At 37.5% G+C, this 13,685-nt stretch overlaps 1 protein-coding gene across 2 annotated transcripts in view; it reads left to right on the forward strand.

Moving 5' to 3' along the window:
• The window catches only part of LOC149535091 (Ubiquitin carboxyl-terminal hydrolase family protein), a 49,489-nt gene extending 36,025 nt beyond the window's left edge, over window positions 1-13,464 (forward strand). The window contains exons 2-3 of one of the 2 annotated variants that reach the window (XR_016356976.1): window positions 3,359-3,489; window positions 12,908-13,464. The gene's annotated coding sequence lies outside the window, so the exon portion shown is untranslated. The remainder of the gene's footprint in view (window positions 1-3,358; window positions 3,490-12,907) is intronic. The other variant, XR_016356977.1, reaches the window with a different exon arrangement.
• The last annotated feature ends 221 nt before the right edge of the window (window positions 13,465-13,685 follow it).

Below are 13,685 nucleotides of genomic sequence, written 5' to 3' on the forward strand. Positions count from 1 at the left end.
ATGTAAGCCCAAGTGGCAAATTCTCTTTCTTGGGTAGGATAGGTGTCTGATTCTGATTGGCTACCATTTTGGTGTCTTCTCATTAGTTGCCACTTTTCCTTTTTTTTTCATTGGTCCATTGATGAGGTGGTGTCTTCTTATTGGCCGATGGGGTGGCAACCCTAATTAGGGATTTTGGGATTTGATGTGGATCGTTGATTTTGCTTCTTAATCTCTACCCTTGGTTGTAATTTTGGCCCCTATATAAGGTTATTTGCTCTCATTTGTAAAAGGTTCAAAAAAATTGTTGCTTAAGATAATACCAAAATTGCTTCTTTATCATTTTTGTGACTTGCATGGTGATTAAGAACACTTGGTGTTATTGCAAGGTTTCTACTTGCAATAGTTAGAGCTAAATTTCATTGGAGTTGTTAAAGTAGATTTTATTTCAAGAAAGTTGTCAAGAGTAAGAGTAGATGGATAGTTGTATGGTGATATTAGTGGATGTTTGATAGGGATCTATAAACTAGGCCACTAGCATCCTAGTGGCTGGTTAGGAAGCCTTGCGTGGTAATCTAGTGTTTGTTTTTCTTTGAATCATTGCATCTATGGAGGTAGAGCTATTGGTAAGCTTTCATCAGATTTGATCCCCGTCCATTTGCTAATCTTTCCATTCATAAGAGTAGGAGTAGAGCAGCAAGTAGTTTAGTAGTTGGAGTTTTTAAGAAGGAAGTTAGAAAAGGAGAAGAATCATTGGCAGACATACCTTCCATCATCATCACCATTGACATTATTTGGCGCTCATATACTATACAAAGCCATACATCATCACCATCACAACGAAAGTCCAATATCTTTGAATGAACAACGTAAGGCCGCCTACGTGATTAACCAGCAAATCACATTAATATAACCGAGTTAGTAGCCACAGGTGTAAGGAATATTGGAGTTTTTCTCATGTCTTCACGAGTATTTACTTTTCAAGAGAGGGATTGAGTGTTTGATATTCCATATCAAGTATTCAATTGCTATATGTTATGTAGTGGTATAAAACTGACATCAACAAATACACCGCTCACTCATCCCTCATTGAATCTGGCATAATGATGAAATAGTTAAAAAATATCTCCCTGCTATAGTTGCTTGCATAGTTCTACTTCAGTCCTCTAGCACTATAACTCTGCTTATATAATTAGTTATTACCATAACATCAACCTTGTTACAACAATGATTATAATCTCTTTACAAATTTGTCCACTATCAGTTGGTACTTCTAATTTTTATATCTTGCAAAAAATACCAATGACAAAAAACCCCAACATTGTTTCACAAATGGAGACACAAATTTTAGGCTCCATCAAAACCTACTGTTCTTTATGGCTCAACCGTTTGGGGGCCCTCCTTGTTGGCCAATGATTGAGCTTCTATGAAGAGGGTGCAAAATCTTTTTCGTCACTTTGTCTGCTGTCAATTGTCCACTCCTACCAATATATCTTGGCCGAGTTTGGTGCCCATCCTTTTAGACTTTGCACGATCTTTGATTTGGTTTGGTTACTTCATAGACTTAGGGGATTTGTGGACTATGTTGATGGTAGATACCGTTGTTCCTACTGTTCCTCAGCCTCAATTGCGGCCTCTGATACCACTGGTTGTGCTAGATCATGGTATGCCCAAGTCTCCAGTCTCCTCAGCTGTGTGGGTATCGATATTGGCCACCTTCCTTTGTTTCAGTACACCCTAGACACTCCTGCTCACCTCCTTCCCCCATAGGTGAAGCTGAATGAGATCACCAAGATGGACATCTACAAGAAGTTTATTCATGTGAATTGGATTGACTTGCGAGGGTGCCTCCACCTTTGTATGGTCTTTTATGCAGAGCACTATAATTTAGGATGGCATCATTATTCAACCTTATTGCTCTTCTCGGTAGTGGCCTTATGCCCTTACGTATCCAGTTAGGCTCTTTCAGAGTTGGCTCTTATCGGCTCCATATCCAAATAGATCACTAGACCAACTTAGATGAGAGGATTTGTCAATGTAACATGGGTGTGGCTGAGACTGAGATCCATTTTCTATTCTCTTGTCCGATCTACTACAAGATTCGTGGGAGGTTTCATTGCTTTTTCAGAGAGTTCAGGTCCCTCTCCTCCTTCTTCAGGTATAATAATCAATGATTTCTTGCACTCTATCTCCAACAGGCCTTCCATCTTCGAGATTTCACTCTTTGGGAGGCCTGACCAACTTATCACTTCCTTCTTTACTTTGGTCACCTCTCCCTTAGGAACCAAGCGGGCTGGGAGTTCGTCCACTGTTACTCACTAGATTGGTGAGGCCGTGCAAAGATAATATGCACATACACCATCAGCGCCAGTGGTCTCTCTCTCTCTGACAACAGGCTCAAACCTCTTCGCTCATGAATTGTTACCCTTCGGTTTTGGGCTTCTTTTTGATGACTATGAATCACTAGTTGTTTCACGGTCTCGTAGTCTCTCTTTTGTTGTAGTGTTGTTTCTCGTTGTTTGCTTTCTTTTTCTCGGACACCATTTGGTGGTCTTGTTGCCTTCTGGCCTCTTTTTGTATTTTCAATCCCTTAGGCCTGTTTGTGGTCTCTTGTTGGACATTAACAGTTTATCTTACCTTATCTTATCTATGGGATTTTATGATGTATTCTATCATATATGCTATTGGATATTTCAATTGCTCACTTTCATTGATATATGCTTAGAATAGTTGTAAAATGGTTTACTTAAGTGCAATATTAATGTGATTATATGATGTATATTGACTCACTACACCACTGATATGCATTTTGCCCTTGGTGTTGGTATGCTTTCACTATTATTAATTGAGGCATTTTCATTGATGTTATATATGCTTCGACTATTTATATATTGTGAGCAGTTGTACATGATGTTTGCATGTTTTAGTGAATAAGTACTAGGCATATTCATCCTGAGTTGCAGGGATTGTGTGTCTATGTTTGCAACAACGACACGAGATAGTAGCTTTGGCCTTGCATATTGAGCCAATGTCATCCTTGTATGAATAACGTATCCTATTTATACAATAATTGTCTTCGGTTCATGTTGGTAAATCTGGATTCATTATGTATTTGTGATAGATGAGTGTGTCTGTGCAGTTAGAAGCTCCCAGAGTTGTCATGGATGATTTAAATGTTGATATTAATGCTTAACTTTACTTATAGGCTAATTTGCCGTAGTTGGATTCTAGACTCTTGAGATCGATTTATTTAGTTGGGATAAGGGCTTATACTGTCAAAAGTGAGACTTTACACCTCATATTATGTTTTTTAGAGATTGTTATTTTTGCTCAAATCCTCATGTGGGCATTTTAGAGATTTATTTGTTGTGTGATCCAGTTGCAGGTTTTGTGTTTGGAGCAGCTTGTTGGATTTGTGTCAGAATCGCTCTGGTTCACAGAAGGTTTCATCCAATTTGGTGGAGACTTCTTAATTTTCTTCCTTTTCTTGGTTTTTACCATTCGCGTAAGGTAGGGCTCTTTACTTCTTTTGATTCACTTCATCTTTTTGAATGAAATAAATTACTGTTAGTTCATGGGCTGAGAACTAGCATTCCCTCACACTTTTTTTGTTTTCCTCCACTCGGTTGGGTAGGTATGAGTATTTGTTGTTTTCCTGTGTTGGGTTTTGACATTGGAGCACAGTTATGTTGCTGAGTTTCCGTGAAGTGCTTGAATCCATAATGTTATTTGAAAAGTGTGATGTTGGGTGGATTTAAACAAATGGGTTTTAATTCTACCAATTTATTTGATGTTTGATTTTTGGTCTTTTTCTTCGCCGCACTGTTATGCATGCCATAGAACCTATTAGTTGCCATGTTTGGCCTGATTCAAATTATGAAATTAGTAGTCTATGGTACGCAAAATAGGATTGTAGAATTAAAATGGTTAGAGGACATTTCAGGTATTTTTATATCTCAATCCAAAAGTGCTCATTTGATGTTAAATCATAGATTTTTTTGTATCTTGCCTAATTGTGCCAAAAATTGATATTTTTTATGCTTTTGAGCTCCTCCCTTGATTTTGGAGTTGTGAGATGCTTCTTGGAACATTTAGGGACGGTATCCCGTGTATATATGTGGACCATCTTGGGATTTATGCCCTTCATGATGAGGCCAATAAAGTGCGCTTGTGCATACCTTTCTTGCCCTTGGGTTTTGGCCTTTTTATGTTTTCTATTGTGCTGTCTTTGTATTGGCATCTTTCATGCTTGAGGTTGATCTCGCATGTGATACGTGGATGTATAGTGTTTGAGACCAAATCTAGGCATGTAGTTGAGCTATGCTCCTATGCTAAGGTTCGAGTGACCCATACACTCTTGGTGTTTGAGACCAATAGACTTTACCATGTTTTGCGGTTTATGACTTGGAGAGTCGTTTATTGGTTTTTCCTTATTGCATTATACTTGTTTGCTTGGTGCCCCATAATTGTACCAAAGTAAGCATGTTTGGTGTTTGGGTAGTGGAGTAGAGTGGCTCCTTATGTGGATCCCAATTGTAAGTGGTTGGTACAAGCCTTGTAAAAGAGTTCTTAATAAAGAGGAAACATAATAAATGGGTTTGGGTTAAAACACTTAAATAAGACCAATTGACTACCTGGCTACGCTAGGGTTTTGATCGAAGGTAAGTCAAATGTCTTGCCACATTGATGTAGGAGCATCCTGGGTGTAAGGGCAATCTTGCATCACTCAAACGTATTTGTGGTTTATCTTTTCAATAAGGGCTATCTCAATGCAGAGTTGCTATTTTAGTAGGGTGGTCGTTAGAGCTTAGAATGTTTTGATTTCTTCCTTGGAGGTTTACTTTGGGTGTATTAGCCTACGAATAAAGTTTCATTCCAAGATCAAGTCTATTTTGAAGATATTGAAAATTTTCAGTATTGTCGATAGGGCATAAAAACTTTGAACTTAGTTTTGAAGGCTTTAGAGGCTTCCAAAAGGGGTCAAACCTTGACTGGCCAGAGCTTGCACAGTCATGTGCTATAGAGTAGTTTGTGACATTTCTGAAATGGGGTCATAATAGCTAGTTAGAAACTGACGATGAATTATGGTCTCTTGAAGTTGCACTACCTAAAATGGATGAAAATTAATTTCCTTTAAATATTTTTTTGAGTTTTGAAAGTTGTTAGGGTCTACTCCAACGAAATTAAAGATGAATAATAATATCTTAGGGTTGGTCAACCTTAAAATTTATTGTTGAAATTTCTAGAACCTTCTTGGGTGGCTATAAGTTGCCTATATAAGACTCGTAGGGTAGTCTAGGATAGTTTTGGGGTGTAAAAGGTGGCTCCAACTTATAGAATCTTGTAAGGGAAATTACCCATTTGGCTTTGCATATCATACTTTTGAATATTGTAATTCCATTTTTGTGGAGACGATAAGAAGCCAATTTCATGTTCTTGCAATTTATGTTATTTTTCTATTTTGTTGCACGTGTTTGTGTTAGTAAGGAGAGTACCCTTCATCACACTTGCATGTGTTGATTGAAGACACAAGACCTAGCCACCTGAGGATGGTTATCAAAGACACAATAGCTAGCCACATGCGGGTGTTGATTGAAGATACATTCTGAGTTTGGCTGTTTGCGGATGTTGACCAAAGACTCAATGCTACTTGGGCTAGTGTGAGAAAATTAAGGACACTCCACTAGAGTTCGTACACAATAATCTTGTTAGTTTTGAGTATCTAGAGGAGAAATTAATGCACCCCCTAAAGACCAGTTAAAATCTCAAAGGGATACACAATTCCCTTCTAACCGCCTTAGTTAGCCGACTAGAAGTATCAAGAAGATATCGTCAAGAGTTAAGAGTAATGCAAGTAGATGTTAAACTTGAATGAGATGAGTGTGGACATGTGTGGTTAAATTAACCTAGTGTGGATTAATATGTATTCAATTAAGTTCGACAATGTGTAGATTGATTGATTAAATGATTAAAGAGATTAAGTGCTGCATAAGTGGGGTTTCAGTGCGTTTTGATGTATGTGCATGAGTTCAAGGCGTTACTAGACAAATATGGGTATTTTGATCACAAAGGCTAAAGATACACAAATCAGAGAACAATCCCTACAATCGGCAAGGTCACTACCATAGATGAGTATGTGAGTCTAATGGACGACAACGCGACTCAAGGATGTTTGCGTGACGCAGAAGAGTCTCGTACAGATAGGTTTCTAGAATCAAGGTTTTGTCGAAATAAGAACTAAAATACTAACTAGATAGTAAATAGATGATCTACTAGATAAAACAAAATGAATAGAGTACCACAGGAAAAGCTAATGAACTCAAGAACAAGTAAACAAAGAGATTTAAGTATCATGAAAAGATGTTTTGATGCTTTTATGATTATTAGATGAAATGAAATGGAAAGAAGAGAGACTAGGGCATAAACTTGGTTTGGTGGTTGATATGTGATCCTCACGAGCAACCATGAAATTGCGAAAAGGCTCCAACTTGCACAAGCACGAAGAAAAATGTTGGGGCCAATTGAGAGGCTTGCCTTAGTCACACCCCCATTTTGGGTGTTTCCACCTCCACGAATGACCAAAAAGATAGATAAAATAGATACGATATGATCACCAATGATAAATAACTAGATTGAAAGTAACAAAGGCACTAAATGTAAATGTTATGATGTAAAGAGAAATATGATAAGACACTACAATATGCTCAAAGACACTAATGATATGTGAAAAGAGAATGAAAGAGACACCCCAACATGGATACGAAGCATAAAGTTGAGTAGAGAGCTTGAGCTTGCAACAATGGTGTTGAAAACTTGCAATAATGATGGATATTGAGTGTAAAATGGATACAGAGAGCTTGATAGTGCAAAGAGAGCTTGGATGATAGCAAAAATGAATGAGTGAAGTGATATAAAAGGTTGCCAAAATTGTGAGAGAGAGTGATTGAAGTGAATAGTGTGAATAGAAGACCCAAAATGATCTCCATGAAGGGTTTTTGTAAAACTTAGAGAGAATCCATGTAGGTGTCTTCATTTTAGGCATTACAAAATGCAGGGTGGCAGATTTGTAATGCTCAAATGACTGTCTACACGTTTGCAGATTCAAAAATGTGAGCACGCCATGCGAATGTTTGTACGGCAGGCACATGTCTAGGGTCATTAGGGCCCACTTGGTTTTTGACCAAAGTCTAACTTGGCTAATGACAAAAGAGGATGCATGTGGTGGATTTTTGTCCTAGGCTAAAGGGGAACACAATGCGCAAATGACCCACCCACAAGGGTGTAAATTTTAAGCCATTACATTTTGCCCCCACTTTAGGGAGCATATCATGCATAGTGAGAGATGTGAAGCTAAAGTAAGGAATACATAAGTTGACTTTCTTGCAGTGTGTTTCATCGCGTGGAGTTGCCCCCAACCAAGAATCCCTGTAATGATATTGAGTTAGATCTAACATGCCGAGGCATGCTAGATGATGATGGTACCTGTGATCGATATCTCTAATAGGTGCGTTGATAGGGTTGTCAAGTTGTGTTATGCTGATTCATATGATAGGGTGACTTTGTGAATACCAATGAGTGGATTGCCCCCCACAAAAGGCAAGTGGCGATAGATTGGCCCATGCAAAAGCAATGACAGATTGGCCCCTGCGAAGACATGATGGTGGTTTGGCCTCTACTAAAGCGAATTGCTTTCAAGTAATATGTAAGAAAAGACCCAATGGTATAGATAGGACATCAACGAAAAAGAGTAAGATACATAGATATAAAACATGACCAGTCTTCGAGAGGAGCCTTGTTGCTTAGGAGGGAGCACGACTTTCTCAAGAAAGGCAAAATGGGAGACACTGACGATGTTGCATCTTTCACAAAGGACACAGGGGGATCCAATAGGATTGACATTAGGACCTAGAAGTGAGGATGAATGTCTACTTTCAAGGGACGTATCATCATTGCCATTTGTGGTGTGGATCTAAAGAAGAGTACATGAAAACGAAAAATAAAATTTTGGGTCAGCATAAAAAGGGATCCTAAATGCCCCCTATACATTGCATTGTCCCCAAATTCAAAACCTAAGATCATGACACATAGAAGAAGCAAACAACAAATAGAAGAAGGTTCATGATATAAAATATCCCGTTTCCGAGTATGTACGGAGTAGAAGGGTCCTCCGGGAGGGAACAAAGATAAAAAAAAAAAAAACACATATGCGTGGGGGGAACATGTATGATCGGTAATCTACAGGTGTAGATGTGGTTCCAACCTCATAGATTGGCCGCTAGCAAATTGTTGTCCTCCCAATCTTGATCATATTGTGAGGGAGGCTGACTTTGCAATGGTATAGTTGTCAAGACGATCCTAGGCGGATCACCAACAACCAAAATCAAAGATGTAGCACTAGATATGTCCTCATTCAGGAGTTCAATTGTAGCTATTTTACTTCCATGTAGCACAAAATCGCCATTTTGCCTTGAAAAAATCTGAGAAGAAAATTGAGTTTTGGGCTCTTTTGCTAATGAAATTCTCCGAGGCAGAGATATTTTGAATTAGAGAAAAATCCTTGGAAAAATTTTCTTTTTTGAGATGAATTCTGCCATGATACTTCTTCACTCAGTTCCTTCACATCTTACCTTTAATTTTCAACCATTATCAACATGGGTGCTTGCCTTCACAGAGGAGGCTGATTTTCATAGGCGGGGAAATTTGATTTTGAGCAATTATTATGTGTGGAATTCTTTTGATTAGAGAAATTTTGGCCAGACCTCATGCTCTCAACCTCTACCTAGTCTCGCTTACCTTTATTTAGTCTTGCCTCTAGAAACCTTGCCCTTAACCTCACAATTTCATCATTTTGATCATAAATCTTTATTCCCTCGCTTAGGCGCTTAAATCTTCATCAAAATTCATTGCTTCTTTGTGAGTGAAGTTTTCAAAATGAGATGAATTTCCTTGGGCAAAATTCCTTGGAAGAGAGGAATTCTGCCTCCTTTATATGCCTTGCCTTAGTCACACTTTTCAATCTGCCCTCAACATTTTGTCTTCGAACCTCTTCAACTTGCTCTTTTGCTTCATTGATTATCTATCTCCTCCACTTGGGCACTTGATTTGCATCGAGATTTGTCTTCTTTATTGGGGTAGAGTTTTTATGATAGAGGAATGATTATGGGTGGAATTCCTGGGTTGATAGGAATTGCGCTATCCTTCCTTGCCTTTCCTTGTTCCAAAAAATCTGAACTTTGTTTCATTCTTTCAATTCTCTAATCACCAACCTTTAATCCTCACAAATTGCCCACTTAATCTCATGGAGAAAATTATGTCCTTCATTGGCTGGGTTTTTCTTAATAGAGGAATGATTATGGGTGGAATTCCTAGGTCGAGAGGAATTCTGCCATCTTCTATATGCCTTCAAAATTTGACCATTGTGATCGCTTGATCATCACTTTTGTATCCTCATGGCTTAGGCGCTCAATTTGCCTCAAAGGTTGTGTTTTCACTTGGTTAGAGGTTTTGAAACTTGAGGAAAAATATTGGGCAGAATTCTTGGGCTAAGAGAAATTCAACCATCTCTAGCTCTCTTCATCCAGATTTACTCAATTTTTTAGCTCAGAGGACGATAGGATTTTTATAAATATAACATTAAAGTATAAGAAATTTCCTTTCTTATACTTCAAGTTATATTTATATAAATTTTGTCAAGATGTTTGAGATAGGTTTCAGCTTCATAAGAGTTAAAATAAAGTTTCTAGATAGTGAGGGTTTATGAAAATTCCGAACTTAGCCAAATTTCAGGATTCAACATGCCTTCAACAGTGTTACCTCCCACAACTTTCCTTGGCTTTCTAAGATGAAATTAAAGCTGAAAAATGGTTTTTCTAATGTTTAAAACTCGTTTCATTCCAAGTCCCCTGATTTCATTTCCGAATCCTTGACACACTTATTCCAACTCTCACTCACATCCTAGATAGACTTGACTTCTAGCAGGCCACAATTGCTCAAACTCATTCTTGGACTCGGAAACTTGAAAATGTTACTAACTAGAAGCACCTAAGATTACTACTCCTCCTAAAGCAGAAAGAGGGGCTCCCATTTGAAATAAAGTGATGTTGTGAAACCTCACAACAGGTAGGAGGCCTTAATCAATCACCAAGGCATTAAAATAAAACATGTGGTCCTTGTTATGAATGTTCAATCCCAAGTTTGATCTAAATGGGGTATGGAATAGAACCCAATCACCAAACACCTAGCTCTTAGCTCTAGGCTAGAGCCTAAAATGGATGCAAGGCAGCCCCAATATGAAACACGCAGGCTGTAAGCTCAAGGAAAGGGCCTCTAGCATCAAACGTGTGGCCCATCAATCAAAAGTAGGACCTCAATACCAAACGTATGAGCACAGAATTTAATATGAATGAAGCATAAATCAAGCCATATAAGGTAATGTGTGGGCTTAAGAAAAGGAAGCAGGCCTTGAGATCAATGAAGGATGCCCTGAATCTGGGCACTTAGCACTATAGGGTAGATCTGTAAGGTAACAGTAGGTTCATGAACCCCATAATAGGCCACCTATCTAACTTGAAAAGCTGTGATTTAACTAGGTTGTTTGAATCTGAAACATCCTTTCTAAGGAATTAATATAAAGACAAGTAAGAATATAACTTATTGCAGGTTATTTTGAAAACATAATAAGGCTTACATAATTTATTCAATTTATCCTTATAGAAGCCTCCTTATTCATTCCAAGCTTAATTTGAAACAAGAACCACAACATACTGTCAGAAGAAGTTTGGAGAAAGATAAATACTTGAATAAGAAACCCTGCAACCAGTAGATGCAAGCCCCCAATTTGTCCCACGCTTTCTTTCCAAACGCTAAGTTTTTGAATCATGTGGGTGTCTCAGTATTTGTGACTTGTATTCCTCTATGGTTGAAGCTCGGGTGGATGTCCAAGTCAACCAATTACCAAGGGTTTCGTCCTGGTAATACTGTAACCTTATTTTATTGTAGACTAAGAAAATATGAAAACATAGATAATAGAATACCAAATAATCCTCAGCGATGCCTTATGAAGATTTCACCATGCAAAAAAGACCTAACCACTGCAAAAGCCTATATTTTAGGTGATTTTTCCAGAAGATGAGCTTGCCACTCTAGTTAGAAAATTATGTTGCCTTAACTCATTAATTTCCCATCAATTAGGGAAAACCCAAAGGCCCTACTCAACGTGACTGAAAAGTAGGAGTGACTTAAGTGAGTTAAGTGAAATTGGCTCCACACACTCATCTACTTTGGTTTTATAAAATTTTTCCTTTTATTTCATAAAATTTACCAAGTCTGGGAGATGGACAACTAAAACAGACTTAGTAAAGAGATTATTGCTGTTTGACTCTTCAATTGAGGGGGGACATTGCAGTCCTTCCTTCTTGAGATTGCTGGTCCACTAGCAATTCTAAATTAGGATGTTGTAGCATCTCCTATCCTTCCCATTACGCATCATCAAATAGGCAATCCCCTTCCAGTTTATGAGATACTCATGAACAATCTTATTCCTTAGCTTCTTTTCCTTCCATTCTACAATACGTACACGATCTAGAATGAATTTTCCCTCTTCATCCAGTTGTGAGAACTCAAGAGAGGCAACTGTCTGTTGTCCTAATACCTTTTTTAGGGAAGACACATGGAAAATATTATGATCCTACTTCTCGTTGGTTGTTCAAGTTCATATGCAACTTCTCCAATCTTCCTATGTACCCTGCAAGGTCGACAAAACCTTGGTTTTAACTTTTCTGCTCCACTGCTCTTCAACGGATACTGCTTGTAAGGCTGTAAGTGTAGAAAAAACAAGTTTCCCACCTGAAAGGTCCTCTCGACTCTGATGGAGCCCAAAATTTTTGCCTCCATTTGAGAGAGCATGTTGGAGATTCATAATGTAATTTCCTATTCTACAGAAGCACACCTAGCCAAAGGAATATCCTACTATATCACATAACAGAGATACGTGTGTTGGCCAATTGAAGAGTATCCTACAACAATCCATGCATTTACCATATTGTGTCATGTGTCTGTTATACTGATTGACACTGCTGCTACAGTAATGAAGCATTAATGAATATCAAATATATAAAATTAAGTTCCATAGACCAACATAAAGCAACTATCAAGAACTTGATATGGTGTTCAATAAGAAAACTGAATACATACCTTTCTATGTTACAAGAATCCCTTTGGACATCACAATTGTGCTCATGTTTAATATGGTTATTCAGTTATGGAGATAACAATGAAGTCAATAATCAATTAAAATTAAAGTTATTGACTCTCCAGTTTTAGTTGTCTATGTCTAGAATCATTTTCAGTCGATATACTAGTAATTGGGATGATTGTTCTTAGGGTATAAATGACCAGGAGTATTTACAGGATTCAAACAGATTGACAGGTGATATATATAGAATAGGTTAAGTAAAATCAATGGGCAAAAGATGATAAGGGCAATATCGTGTTTGGCATACCAATGATCAATCATACCATGAACAGAGAACAGCTTTGACACATTGAAAAGGTTCCTCACACATTGATCTATAGCATCCTTCCAAAGACAAAAGTGGTCAAAGAATCTGATATTCTTGACCCAAACGATATTCAAAATTGTGGATAAACCACAAGAAGAAAAGTGTGATGGAAAGATATCACGACTCTTTATTTGCGCAATAGACACATCATTCATGTTTTGTGTTGTGAAAGGAATACACCAGCAACGATAAGCCAAAGATTGTAGATGTGAAAGAATTTCATCAGATTACATACACAGTTCAAACGCCTGCAGATGAATACAAAGAGTCACGATATATAGCGGAGTTTTCAATTCTCACGGGACTACATGAGAAGGGGATTTTACTATGTGTAAATGACATCTAACTCTCTCGTGTATCTGTTGCAGGAGCGCGTCATGCGGATCATCTGGAGTTTACAGCGTTGGTATTCCCAGCAGATGTGTTGAGTGTTTGGAAATACATGTTGGAACGAGGAAGCGCTTGTATTGATATGGAGTGGAGGATTCTAGACTATTGACGCATGGAGCAAACTATTTAAATTATTCATGCCACCGCCTATGAATATGATTCACAAAGTTATAAAACCACCTGTTATGTCAAATCAAAATTATATTAAGTCTTCAGTTATTTGTTATAAAAGGGTGCGATGGTTAATTATGCCCCTGCATCCTTTATAAATAGGGGATGTAAGAGACAATTGACAATATATATTTTTCCCTTAAAAAATACCAAAGTTAAGTTATCATTGCACACTTGATATATGATTTTCTCATTGGTGGAGATAATGAATTTTTGAATTAAGCCCGTGGATCGTGGATTATTGAATAAATTCTTATGCAATTCTAGAGTCAAACTGTATTGGATAAATCATCCGTAAGAGTGTCTCTAGTGTAATTTGATTTCCCACATGACCAATAAGAAATATTTATTTTATTTGCATGAAGTTTTAGAGTTAAAATATTATATAGTTTCGTCCTTTATAATAATTATTATAATTTTATAAATAGTTTGTATGATAGATAAGTGGACAAGATCAATTATAGCATTTTAAAATCAAACATCATAGATATTGAGAAATATTTAATTGTTTCCGAATCTATGCTTGGTTTGTCTACGAACCGCAGGAGTTAAAATACATTCCAGATTATTTTAAAATTGCATCCA

The sequence above is a fragment of the Cupressus sempervirens genome, chromosome 10, assembly GCF_028749045.1.
Source record: "Cupressus sempervirens isolate cs-2001-9-10 chromosome 10, ASM2874904v1, whole genome shotgun sequence".
NCBI classification, from domain to species: domain Eukaryota; kingdom Viridiplantae; phylum Streptophyta; class Pinopsida; order Cupressales; family Cupressaceae; genus Cupressus; species Cupressus sempervirens.